Source organism: Schistocerca piceifrons, chromosome 2, assembly GCF_021461385.2.
Source record: "Schistocerca piceifrons isolate TAMUIC-IGC-003096 chromosome 2, iqSchPice1.1, whole genome shotgun sequence".
NCBI classification, from domain to species: domain Eukaryota; kingdom Metazoa; phylum Arthropoda; class Insecta; order Orthoptera; family Acrididae; genus Schistocerca; species Schistocerca piceifrons.
Genome location: NC_060139.1, coordinates 831686536 through 831699108, shown reverse-complemented (window position 1 = coordinate 831699108; position 12573 = coordinate 831686536). Strand labels below are relative to the sequence as shown.

The 12573-nt window shown below is 40.7% G+C and overlaps 1 protein-coding gene across 3 annotated transcripts in view; it reads right to left on the bottom strand.

Moving 5' to 3' along the window:
• Positions 1-12573, bottom strand: part of LOC124774986 (probable poly(ADP-ribose) glycohydrolase 2) — a 451377-nt gene that overhangs the window by 69952 nt on the left and 368852 nt on the right. The gene's annotated exons all lie outside the window — the stretch shown is intronic.

Sequence of the window (12573 nt, the reverse complement as noted above, 5' to 3'; positions counted from 1 at the left end):
TTTTCTTGAGATAGTTCGAGTTTATTGTCAGAATTGCTACATTTACAAATCACTAATATTAATAAATCTCTTAAATTTTGTAAGCATATAATAAATTCACTGTAAACAGCTCAGTTGAAAGATGATGAATGATTAATTTATCTTTAATGTGGGAAAAGATGGATTGCTACGTACCATAAAGATGACACATTAAGTTGTAGACAGGTACAATTAAAAGACACAGACATTCTGGCCCAAGCTGCTGGAGATGGCGGTCATGGATGTGTGAGGTGTGCTTGCTTGTGTAAATGAATGATGTGTGTTTCTCTTTTACTGACAAAGGCTGTGGCTGAAAGTTTGTGTGTAAGTGTCTTTCAGTTGTGCCTGTCTGAACTTAATATATCATCTCTATGGTAAGTAGCAATCTATTTTTTCCTACATTGTTGATATTCCTACACAGAGTTTCCATTATGTGAGTGTTTTATCTTTACTTCATATTCTATGCAGATATTATCTTACAGCCAGTCACAGTCTATTAATTCAGCCATTACAACAATTACTTTCACATGTATGAACTGATTCCTAGTCATATATGTCAGCATGAAATTCAGTGCTGCACATTCACAAGCACAATGTGGGATAAGGAAGACAAGAATTAGTGTAAAGTGAATGAAATTCAGTGCTACATATACACAGGCACAACATAGAATAAGGAGGACAAGAAGTTTCTTCAATTTTTCTTTCTTTGTCCAGAAAAACATTGGAGATGTATCTAAGAGCTTCATTTCGTGCCTCAGCATAAGTGACACTCAGAAATGGTTACTCAACAGTAACAACAAATTGGCCACATACCAGCAACCTCCAGTGTACTCGGAGCTGCATCTAGCACTCCAGCATTTCCATCATTTAGTGTGTAGTAACACTCATCTCCTATAACCCATTTTTTAATGACTGGGTGACAGACTGCCTTGCATAAATCACAAATGATAACATTTGGAGAATTGAAAACAGGTTGTATAAATGAAAAATTGGTATCAGAGAAGCACATACATTAAAACATGTATGTTAATTATTACTCTCCATTTTTAATCAAATGAGGAGATTAAACTATTTCTCAATACATCTCAGAGCATGTGCCCTGAGTTGAAGACTGGTTGCATATTGGTTGTTTCAAGCAAGCAGATGAATGCCATACACTTTGTACACATATACAGGGCATTTCAAGGCCTCTGCATCAGACATATAGTGGTGATTGATCACATTATGGGGAACAAGTTTTGTTAGAGACAAAAAATTTGCTGATGCTTACTGGTGCATGACTTCATTTTATTGTATTCATTACCCCAGGGATGATGAGCTTTCAGCAAAGTAGCTGGTTCTACTAACCAGGTATGCTGCATCTGCACACTACCTTACCACAGTAAACTGACAGAATGATTCTCAGCTAGAAAACCTCAGAAATGAATGTGTCTAAACTGGATCATAGGCAATACACATTCCTTATGAATGTCACAGAGTACATGTGGTCTGCCAGCTCTCAGCAGAATAATTAATTATAAATGATGGCTAGTGTTACTGGGAAGTGTCAGAGAACATTTTGTGTCCAACAAAAGTTGTTCCCCATGCTGTGATCTACCACCCATAGATGTCTGATGTGAAGACTTTGAAACATTCTGTATATTCCTCATCCTTTCAGTGAGGAACCACATGTCCTCTAGTCAGATAAAAGTGATCCACTTTAGGGCAGGTGGGGTTGACTGGGGTGAAGACAGATGCTCAACACATCATAAATATGTCAGTCAGGTGCTGATGGCCTCTGTTGTCTCTGGTCAGGCTACATGGTCATGCCCTGACAAGAGCTGTATGATTTTGGCATCTTGATACAGTACATGTCAGGCAACTTGAAGTCATTTGGGATTTTCTTATTTATTTACAACATGCTCCATTACAATACTTGTATGTAATATGTATGGTATGTATTGTGTGTGTGTGTGTGTGTGTGTGTGTGTGTGTGTGTGTGTGTGTGTGTGTGTGTGTGTGTGTGTGAGTGAGTGTGTGTCAGGGGTGGTGGGGGGTGGGGGCATAGTGCAACGGTTGTATTGTAAGATGAGGATGATGATATGAGACAAGAAGAGAGTGAAACCTGGTGCCAGCACATAGCCTGCTCTTCACAAAAAGCACCAAGGAAGCTGCCAAGCTTAACATCCCCATCTGATGGATGGATCACCATCAACAGTGTCACATGTCCTCATTTCTTGAGACATTGTGGAGAGGTTTGGTATTTAAACCAACACATTGGTGCAAAGTCTAGTGATCAGGAAATTTATGCCACCACCTCTCCTCCCCTTGTCCGCAAAAGACTGGCACTGAAATTTTTTGCAACCATCAGGATTTGAACCATCTTACCTCGGGTTGAGTGATACCACAGAAGTATGTGATAAGAGATGTCAGCCACAGAGACAGGTAGTCATTTGTACCATCAGACAATGGCAATAATACCCCACTGACGGAGGCTCTCATCAGCTCAGTTACACTTACATGGACAATAAAGTCAACTAGCAAATCACAGAAGTTAATCAGCCACAAAATACTGTCAGTGAAGGCTCAAGATACAGGTTACAAGACAGTCTAAGACAAGGAAAATCAGTGAGTAAGTGAAAACAAGAGACCTTCTTCTATGTGAAATCCTTTTAATTGCTTTGTCTCCCCTCTTCTGTGCCTTCTCATAAATCAACGTTTGTCAGTTTTGTGTCATTGGTCAGAAGTAGTCTTAATTCCAACAGAGGTGGAGGCTGCTGTTCCATATCAAGTTTTGTAACTCCTCACAGCTTATCAGCAATTATCCCTTTTGTGCTGCAGCCTGACATAAACTACTAAGGAAGGTCAATGGCATGAGCCTTGTAGCATGTGGAACCCAAGATCAAAGCTAAGCTGATGGTCAAAATCTGAAAGTGAATGTTACATTTGCAAATAACATGAGCTCAAGTCAGTACCAATGAATAAAACCAGAACTGTCTTAAACAGTGTAGAGATCCAAGTCCAGGTCCAGAGGGCAAGGTAACGGTTGTACTTGCTAAAAGTGTACAGAGACTTCAGTAAAGATATGTGATCTGCCAATCCACTTACAGATTTGAATATTTATCTTTTGAAGAGTTATCCTGGCGTGATGTGTGCTGCAGCCTCTGGGGTAATGCTACCTGAAAGTACAAGCAACTGAAAGCAGGACCTTGTGACCACTGATCTCTATATTACCTAGATGCAGGATTCTGGTCTGTGACCATAAAAGTTCAGCATACCTGCAGATTCTTGTCAGCTGCAAACCTGCCATACTGTAGTGAGCCATAAAATTTTGATTCGTCTTTGGGTGATTAGGGACTATTTTCTTATTATCAATACTGATTATAAACTTCTATGTCATCAGCTGGAACAACATCTGAAACAGGGACCTCTCAGCTGTGAACAGTATTACAGTTCTACACATACATCCATAGTCTGCAAACAACCATGAGCAGCATGGCAGAGGGTACATTCCATTGTACTAGTTATTAGGGTTTCTTACAGTTCCATTCACAAATGGAGTGTGGGAAAAATGATTGTTTGAATGCCTCTGTGGGTGCAGTAATTATTCTAATCTTATCTTCACAATCCCTATGTGAGCAATACATAGGAGGTTGTAGTATATTCCTAGAGTAATCATTTAAAGCTGGTTCTTGAAACTTTGTTAATAGTCTTTCTTGGGGTAATTTATATCTATCTTCAAGAGCCTTCCAGTTCAGTTCCTTCATTATCCCTGTGACACTCTCCCACAGATTAAACAACCTGTGACCATTCATGTTGCCCTTCTACGTATATGTTCAGTCATATTTTGTAAGGGCCCTCCACACTTGAGCAATATTCTAGAACTGGACACACAAGTGATTTGCAAGCAATCTCCTTTGTAGGTTGATTGCACTTCCCCAGTATTCTAGCAACAAACCAAAGTCCTTACCCATGGCTGAATCTATGTGATCATTCCATTTTATATCCCCACATAGTGTTACATCCAGGTATTTGTATGAGTTGGCCAATTACAACCATGACTCATTGATATTATAGTCACAGAATAGTACATTTTTTGTTTTGTGAAGTTCAAAATTTTGCATTTCTGAACATTTAGAGCAAGTTCCCAGTCTCTGCACCATGTTGAAATCTTATCAAGACCTGACTGAATATTTATGCAGCTTCACTTCATTACAGACAACTGCATCATCTACAAAAAGCCTGATTTTACTATTAATATTGTCTCCGATGTCATTAATATAGAATATGAACAGCAATGGTCCCAACATTTTTCCCTGGAGAACACCTGAAGTTACTTCTACATCTGTTGATGACTCTCCATCTGAGCTAACATGCTGTGTCCTCCCTATCACCAAAAAGTCCTCAATTCAGTTACAAATTTCACTTGATACCCCACACGATGGTCCTTTGGCAATAAGCATAGGTGCTGCATTAAGCCAAATGATTTTTGGAAATCAAGAAATACTGCATCTACCTGGTTGCCTTGATCCAAAGCCTTTAGTATCTCATGTGAGAAAAATGCGAGTTGAGTTGTACATGATCTATGTTTTCAAAATTCATGCTGGTTTGCACTGAGAAGATCACTCTATTCAAGATACCTCATTATTTTTTAGCTCAGAATATGTTTCAAGATTCTACAACAAATCAATGTCAAGGATACTGGATGGAAGTTTTGTGGATCACTTATACTACCCTTCATTTTCCAAGCAGTTTTTTGTTCGAGGGATCTACAATAGATTACAGTTATAAGAGGGCTAACTCAGCTGCAAATTCAGTATATAATCTGACAGGAATTCTATCAGGGCCTGGAGCTTTGTTCAGCTTTAACGATTTCTGCTGTTTGGGCTTACTTCATTGGGATATGCTCACATAAACAAAAAATAATATATATTTTTTGTAGCTCCATCACATAAATGTGGATGCAGAACTGTGGCTGATCAATAACTTGTAGGAAAAGGTTACCAACAGCCGTAATTCTTCCTATTTTTAATTTTTAATTATTATTATTTAAGCAACTGGTTTCAATGCTTCATTTGTGTCATCTTCAGGTTTAAATAACAAAAAAATTTGTAGGAACAATTATGGCTGTTGGTATCCTTTTTCTGTGAGAAAATAATTACACTTCTTCACACAAGCTATAAATGTTACAATATGTCTTGTGGCTGGGTTCCTGCAAATGGTAACAGAAAATTTAGAGCTCCAGAAATATGTTGTGTGCAATATCTTTACTGTGCAGACCCTGCAGAAAATTGATAGCTATTTGTAACATTATTCCGGGAATTCATAATCTATCACCTTGTAGAAACGCATTGTTGCACTAACAATGTTTTACGGTGTTATACTGAGTATCAACATAAAAGTTAGCAGGGAATGCATCACTCCAGATAGGTTGCTAAGAATGTAAAAATGTATTTTGCTTTAGACTGAGAAGATGCCTATGAAAAGTTTAATATAAATTTTTATTAAATGAGACGCTAATTTTTTACTTCATTTGCAATGTTTAACGTCAGTTGAGGCATGTCTGCACACAAGGTGTCGGTATTTTCGAGGAGCACTGATATTGTTAGAGACGCCTGATTTTACAAATTACATGTACTTTGGCTAATACGAGGGGTGTTCTTTAAGTAAGTACCGTTTTAAAATTAAAAAGAGACGTGCTAAGATATCTCAATAATTTTATTTTTACATGAAAGCCTGTACCTTAATCCACGCACTGACGCCATTGCAGTCTGATTCTTCCTTGTTTATGCTGTGTACTGAGTGTTTAAAGTGCCTCCGATAATCGTGAGTCCCGCCGACTGTGAAGTATGGGCTCTTATTTCTTAGTGCTAAAGGCCTAAATGCGATCGATATTCATTGTGAGATCTGTGCAGTTTATGTAGAAAACATTATGAGTGATGGAATGGTAAGAAAGTGGGTGAGAGCATTTAAAGATGGCGGCACACATGTGCATGTCAACAACGGAGTGGGCGTCCTTCGTTTGGTGCAGGAAGTGGATAATGAGGTGAGAGAAAACAGACGCTTTACGATTTCCTCCTTGCGGGATGACTTTCCTAATGTTTCTCATAGTGTTTGGTATGGCATTATGACCGAGCACTTGAATTACCGAAAATTGTGCGCACGTTGGGGACCGAAAATGTTGACGGATGTGCACATAAACAAACATTTAGACAATGCATTGACTTTCCTTGAGCGGTACCGCAACGAAGGTGATGATTTCTTAAGCCAAATTGTTACGGGCGATGAAACATGGGTGGCGTACGTCACACCAGAATCAAAGAAACAGTCCATGGAAGTTGAGCAAGGGCATCGTTTTGCTGGACAATCAATGCCTATCCGCATATGGAGGATCAGACTAAAGATCTCATCACATCTTTTCGATGGGAATCTCTAGATCATCCCCCGCACAGCCCCGATCTTGCCCCCCGCGACTACCATCTGTTCCTGCACTTGAAGAAACACCTGGGTGGTCAGCGTCTTCAAGACGATGACGAAGTCAAAACAGTGGTGATGCAGTGGTTAACAAGTCAGGCGGCAGACTTCTATGAGGAGGGTATTCAAAAACTGGTACAATGTTATCACAAGTGCCTCAATATTGACGAAAATTATGCAGAAAAGTAGATTAAGGTACAGGCTTTTATGTAAAAATAAAATCATTGAGATATCTTAGCACATCTTTTTTAATTTCAAAACGGTACTTACTTAAAAAAACACGCCTCGTATATCATCTAATTTATCGATTTTGACTGCACCTCACGATATTGTTTTGCATGAAAATGGAATGAACGACGAAAGCATAAGTGAGAACAAAGCAGAACCAATTTCCCGATTAGCCATTGAATACTCGGGTTTTGAAACAACAACAGCTGAGCTGTCACAATTTTTTAAGATACTGTAGTTTTGAAAACAATTCTGTTTGTTCTTTTCCACAAACCTGGAATGTCTAAAGTAACAGATTCATGTATTTCATATTTCGTACCCACCAAGTTGTGGCTATACAAGGGGTAAATCACCTAAAACTTGCTATTGATGCTGGAATGGAAAGTGCTAATGATGTGAGGTTTTCACAGACTGGACTGGTAGGCAGGGGCGCGTATTGTTAGCCAACAGACAGTTTTAATAATATGTACACGGTTTATTTTTTGTGTAAACAATCTTTTTTAAAATGGAGCCATGCTCATTGACATTAACAAACTAAAATTAGGGTAAATTAGAATGTCAGTGGTGTTTGTTGGAGGGTTCTAGTACGAGTCGTTTACAGTATACTGTCTTTTGGAAGAGTTCCAACACCGACACTTGCACAATACCTGTGGTATCGCACATTAAAGAACAACATAAGTCAGTACGATAGTTATGTGAATTCTGACCAGTAACGAGCAACTGACCATTACAAGTTATGTTCAAATGACCAAACGCCCGCAGCCTGGTATGAAAGACTTGCACATGTTCTAGCATTTCAGCGGAGACGTCCGCGCAGCATGCAGTAATACGTCGTTGCATATAATCGGGTGTAATTAGTGTAACATCGTAGACAGTGTCTTTCAGTTCCCCACAGAAAGAAGCCTACAGGCGTCAAATCCGGGGAACTGGCCGGCCAAGGTGCATGTCCCCTGCGTCCATCCTGTTGTGTAAGAGTATGTGAACACCCTACATTTTGACACCTTGCGGATTTATTGGTTATTTTGCTATGAATGCTGTTAAACACAACACAGATGTGGCAATCTGAAATACACGGCTGTGTATGCTACAGTGCTATTTCTCTAGACCTATCAAATTTGGCAACAGTGTCGCGAGCACACCTTCAGTTGTGCACGTTTTAAGGATCTTGTGCGCATGCGCAACTGGCGTGACGTAATTGCCTTACGGGCCAAATACAAATGCATTTGATAAACAACTTGCAGGGTTCAGGGCGTGCACAGCTAGCCCCAACCACTCGGCTACAAGTTTATGTCAGCACCACCGGGCAGTAGCAAACTGCAGCAGACGTTATCCCCATTTGCTTAACGTAAATCGCGCTAGATGGTAGCACACTCATCTCATATACCAATTCACTCACTGCATAGTAAAATTAGAGCGGACATCGGTATTTTGTGAGATTACAAACGAGATAAATTATATTAAGTTTTCGATTTTATCTCACAGTAATCCTCTTGAGGCGGTGAGAAACACAAAGCACATCTTCGTCGATTGTGAGACTGTAGCATTTATTCATGCATCTGACATCTGTTGATGATGTGATTGGCTATCTTTATCTGTGCCACCTGAATTTAATCATTTCCATGAATGGCAGTTTGTGTTTGGAGTTGGTTGTTTACTGTGCAGGAATAGGCCATTGTGTGCAGTGCAAACATGAATTCCGTTGAATCTGTTTCAAGTGCTAACAGAAAAGAAAATTACCAGGAAAAGTTAACTACAAAGGAACTAATGCCTCCCAAAAAAAGCGACGAAATCAAATAAGCCTGTATACAAGCGAAAATTTAACAAAGAAGTGTAAATTGTTGAATGTAAATGAGACATTAAGAATGTCTCATTTTCAGCCCAGAAGCTAATTCGTTAACAAATGACTGTGTTAGGGATCTTGTACATTTCTCCGAAAAAATAAAAACGCAAGAAAACTCCCACTTACACTAAAATGCGAAAAGGAGAATAGCGAAAGTGTACTTTATTATGTACAAAACAAGAAAATTCCACAAAAACACTTCATTCTCTTTTCAGACAAGTTATGCATATTATTATTATCATTATTATTATTACTGTTATTGCCAGCTTGGGTGGCCGAGCGGTTCTAGGCGCTACAGTCTGGAACCGCGCGACCGCTACGGTCGCAGGTTCGAATCCTGCCTCGGGAATGGGTGTATGTGATGTCCTTAGGTTAGTTAGGTTTAAGTAGTTCAAAGTTCCAGGGGACTGATGACGTCACAAGTTAAGTCCCATAGTGCTCAGAGCCATTTGAACCATTTTTATTACTGGTATTATTATTGGCAGTGGCTGCAGTTGTATAGATACGCTGATAGGCATAACTGTTATACAGCAGATGCTATTAATTTCACTCTCTCATATTTATCTGAATCTAAAAATTTGTTAACTACTTATGAGCCGCCACTGGATTCGGAAACAATTATTGAAGACATGCTGTAGTACTTCGTGCACCATTGGCTGGACAGACATTGAGTCGGTATCAAAGGTTCCTCATAATCTGCAGAACGTCTTCTGGAATCCGTGGAAGGTAGTCTGTTACGAGACTGCGATCCTTGTGTGTGATCGGTGTTCCGTCTATAAATAACGGGCCTATAACCTAATGGTTCGCTATCCCGTTCCACACGTTTACACTCCATGGACGCTGATGTTCCACCTGACGAAGCTAACGGCGACTGTAAACAGATCAGTAGCGTATGTTTCGGACGTTTTGTTAGCTCTGCAGTTACCGCCATCAATGAGTGACTTTAATCAAACGTGGCATACCTGAAAAAACTAATAGATTCTTTTCTTCATCGAACTGAGGCCATTGTGAAGGCGCGACCAATAGCAATTACCTAGTTGGCCGATACCTGGGGATAGTAGCCCCTGAGGGGTAAAATGAAGTATTATGAGGGTAAAAAAATTGGTTCGATTGTGTTTTTCACGAAAAATGGTTCAAATGGCTCTGAGCACTATGGGACTCAACTGCTGAGGTCATTAGTCCCGTAGAACTTAGAACTAGTTAAACCTAACTAACCTAAGGACATCACAAACATCCATGCCCGAGGCAGGATTCGAACCTGCGACCGTAGCGGTCTTGCGGTTCCAGACTGCAGCGCCTTTAACCGCACGGCCACTTCGGCCGGCTTTTCACGAAACTAAATTATTTTAAAAGTTAGTTACAATAACTATTAATTTCGTAAGATTACGGAAGTTACCAATAATTTTTTTTTAAAATACAAGCATTAATGCATGACACAATGTGGTGGAAACGAATGGACGAAAATCCACTTCTCCACTTATTTCACCCACTGTACACATACTTCGTATTTTGCACCATACATCCATGACAGTAAAATTGAGACATATACGTTATGCATAATGTCTCCCGAAAGTGCTTTCTCCGATTTATACACCGAGGTGAAAAACGTCTTGGGATACCTCCTAATATCATTCGAACCTCCTTTTCCAGGTGTAGTGCAGAAACTCGACGTGGCATGGACTCAGTAAGTCGTTCTAAGTCACGTGCGGAAAATTGAGCCATGCTGCCTCTATAGCCGTCCATTATTGCGAAACTGTTACCGGTGCACGAATTTCTGCACGAACTGATCTCTCCATTATACCGCCTAAATGTTCCACGGGTTTCATGTCGGGCAGTATGTGTGGCCAAATCATTCGCTCGAACTGTCCAGAATGTTCTTCAAACCATTCCTGAACAAATGTGGCTTAGTGACATGCCGTATCATCATCCATAAAAATTCATCCGTTGTTTGAGAACATGAAGTCCATGAATGGCTGCAAATAGTCTCCAAGTGGACGAACAGAACCATTTCTAGTCGATGTCGGTTCAATTGGAGCAGAGGACCCAGTTGAATCCATGTAAACAGAATCCACACCATTCTGGAACCACCAGCAGCTTGCACAGTGCATTGATGACAACTTGGTCCATGGCTTCGTGGGGTCTAAGCCGTACTCGGACCCTACCATTAGTTTTTACCAACTGAAATAGAGACTAATCTGACCAGACCACAGTTTTTCACTCGTCTAGGGTCCAAACCATATGCTCAGGAGCTCAGGAGAGGCAGCGCAGGCGATGTCGTGCTGTTAGGAAAGGCACTAGCGTCGGTCGTTTGCTGCCAAAGCCCATTAACACCGTACGCTAACGGATACGTTCGTTGTACATTCCACATTGGTTTCTGCGGTTATTTCACGCAGTGTTGATTGTCTGCTATCACTGACAGCTCTATGCAAACGCCGCTGCTCTCTGTCAATAAGTGGCGGAAGTCAGCCACTGCATAGTCTATGGTGAAAGTAAGTGCCCGAAATTTGGTATCCTCGGCACAATCTTGACACTGTGGCTCTCAGAATACTGGATTCCCTAACGATTTCCGAAACGGAATGTCCCGTGCGTCTAGCTCCAGCTACCATTCCGCGTTCAAAGTCTGTTAAATCACGTCGTGCGGCCGTAATCGCCTCGGAAATCTTTTCACTTGAATCACCTGAGTACAAATGACAGTTTCGCCAAGGCACTGCCCTTTTATACCTTGTGTACGCGATACTACTGCCATCTGTATATGTGCAATCGCTACCCCATGTCTTTTGTCACCTCAGTGTAGGTAGTTCTCAAAATGGACTAGAAATTATGTTATTTACTTCACAACAGATAATCGAACTAACTGAGAGCACAACATAACAATAACTATGTAATTCCCAGGATGCTGCTGTAGGCCTACACAGTATTATCATTATTATTATTATTATTATTATTACGAGGGTCACTCCAAAAGAAATGCACACTATTTTTGTAAAAATACAGTTTTCGTTCTGCATGTGTGAAAGTTTTACAGTGTGTAGATACATCCTTCCTGCTTGTTTTCAAACTTAGTTCAACCTGTTCCCGTGAGTGGCGCCGTCACAGCATGTCTTCAAGATGGTTGCTACACTTGAAGTTCGTCAGAAGCAACGTGCTGTCATAGAATTCCTGTGCTGTGAAAACAAGACAGTGGGAAACATCCACAAGAGGTTGAAAAAGGTGTTTGGAGATGCTGCTGTGGATCGCAGTACAGTTAGTTGGTGGGCAAGCAGGCTACGTGATGAAAGCGGGCACGGCAATATTGAGGATTGTCCTCGCGGCGGCAGGCCTCGTACTGCACACGCTCCAGACAGTGTGCAGAGAGTTAACGAATTGTTGACTGCCGACAGACGCATCACACTGATCGAATTGTCACGCTGCGTTTGGTATAGAGGAAGGAAGTGTTTGCAGAATACTGAACGTGTTGACGTTAAAAAAGATTTGTGCCAGTTGGGTTCCCAGGATATTGACAGTGGCTCACAAAGAAACAAGAAAAACAGTATGCAGTGAACTTTTGGAACAGTACGAGAATGGTGGTGATGAATTTCTTGGAAGAATTGTGACAGGCGATGAAACATGGGTCCACCATTTTTCACCAAAGACGAAGAGGCAATCAATGGAGCGGCATCAAGCAAATTCACCCAAGAAAAAAAATTCAAGACCACACCTTCTGCTGGAAAAGTTATGGCTACGGTGTTTTTCGATTCCGAAGGATTCTTGCTTGTGGACATCATGCCAAGTGAAACCACCATAAATTCAAGCTCGACTGTGTCGTGTTCGACCACATCGGCAAAAGCAGGATGTTTTGCTGTTGCACGACAATGCACGGCCACATGTCAGTCAAAAAACCATGGAAGCGATTACAAAACTCGGATGGACAACGCTGAAACACCCGCCTTACAGTCCTGATCTGGCTCCATGTGACTATCATCTCTTTGGGAAAATGAAAGATTCTTTTCGTGGAACAAGGTTTGAAGATGATGACTCCCTTGTGCACGCTGCTA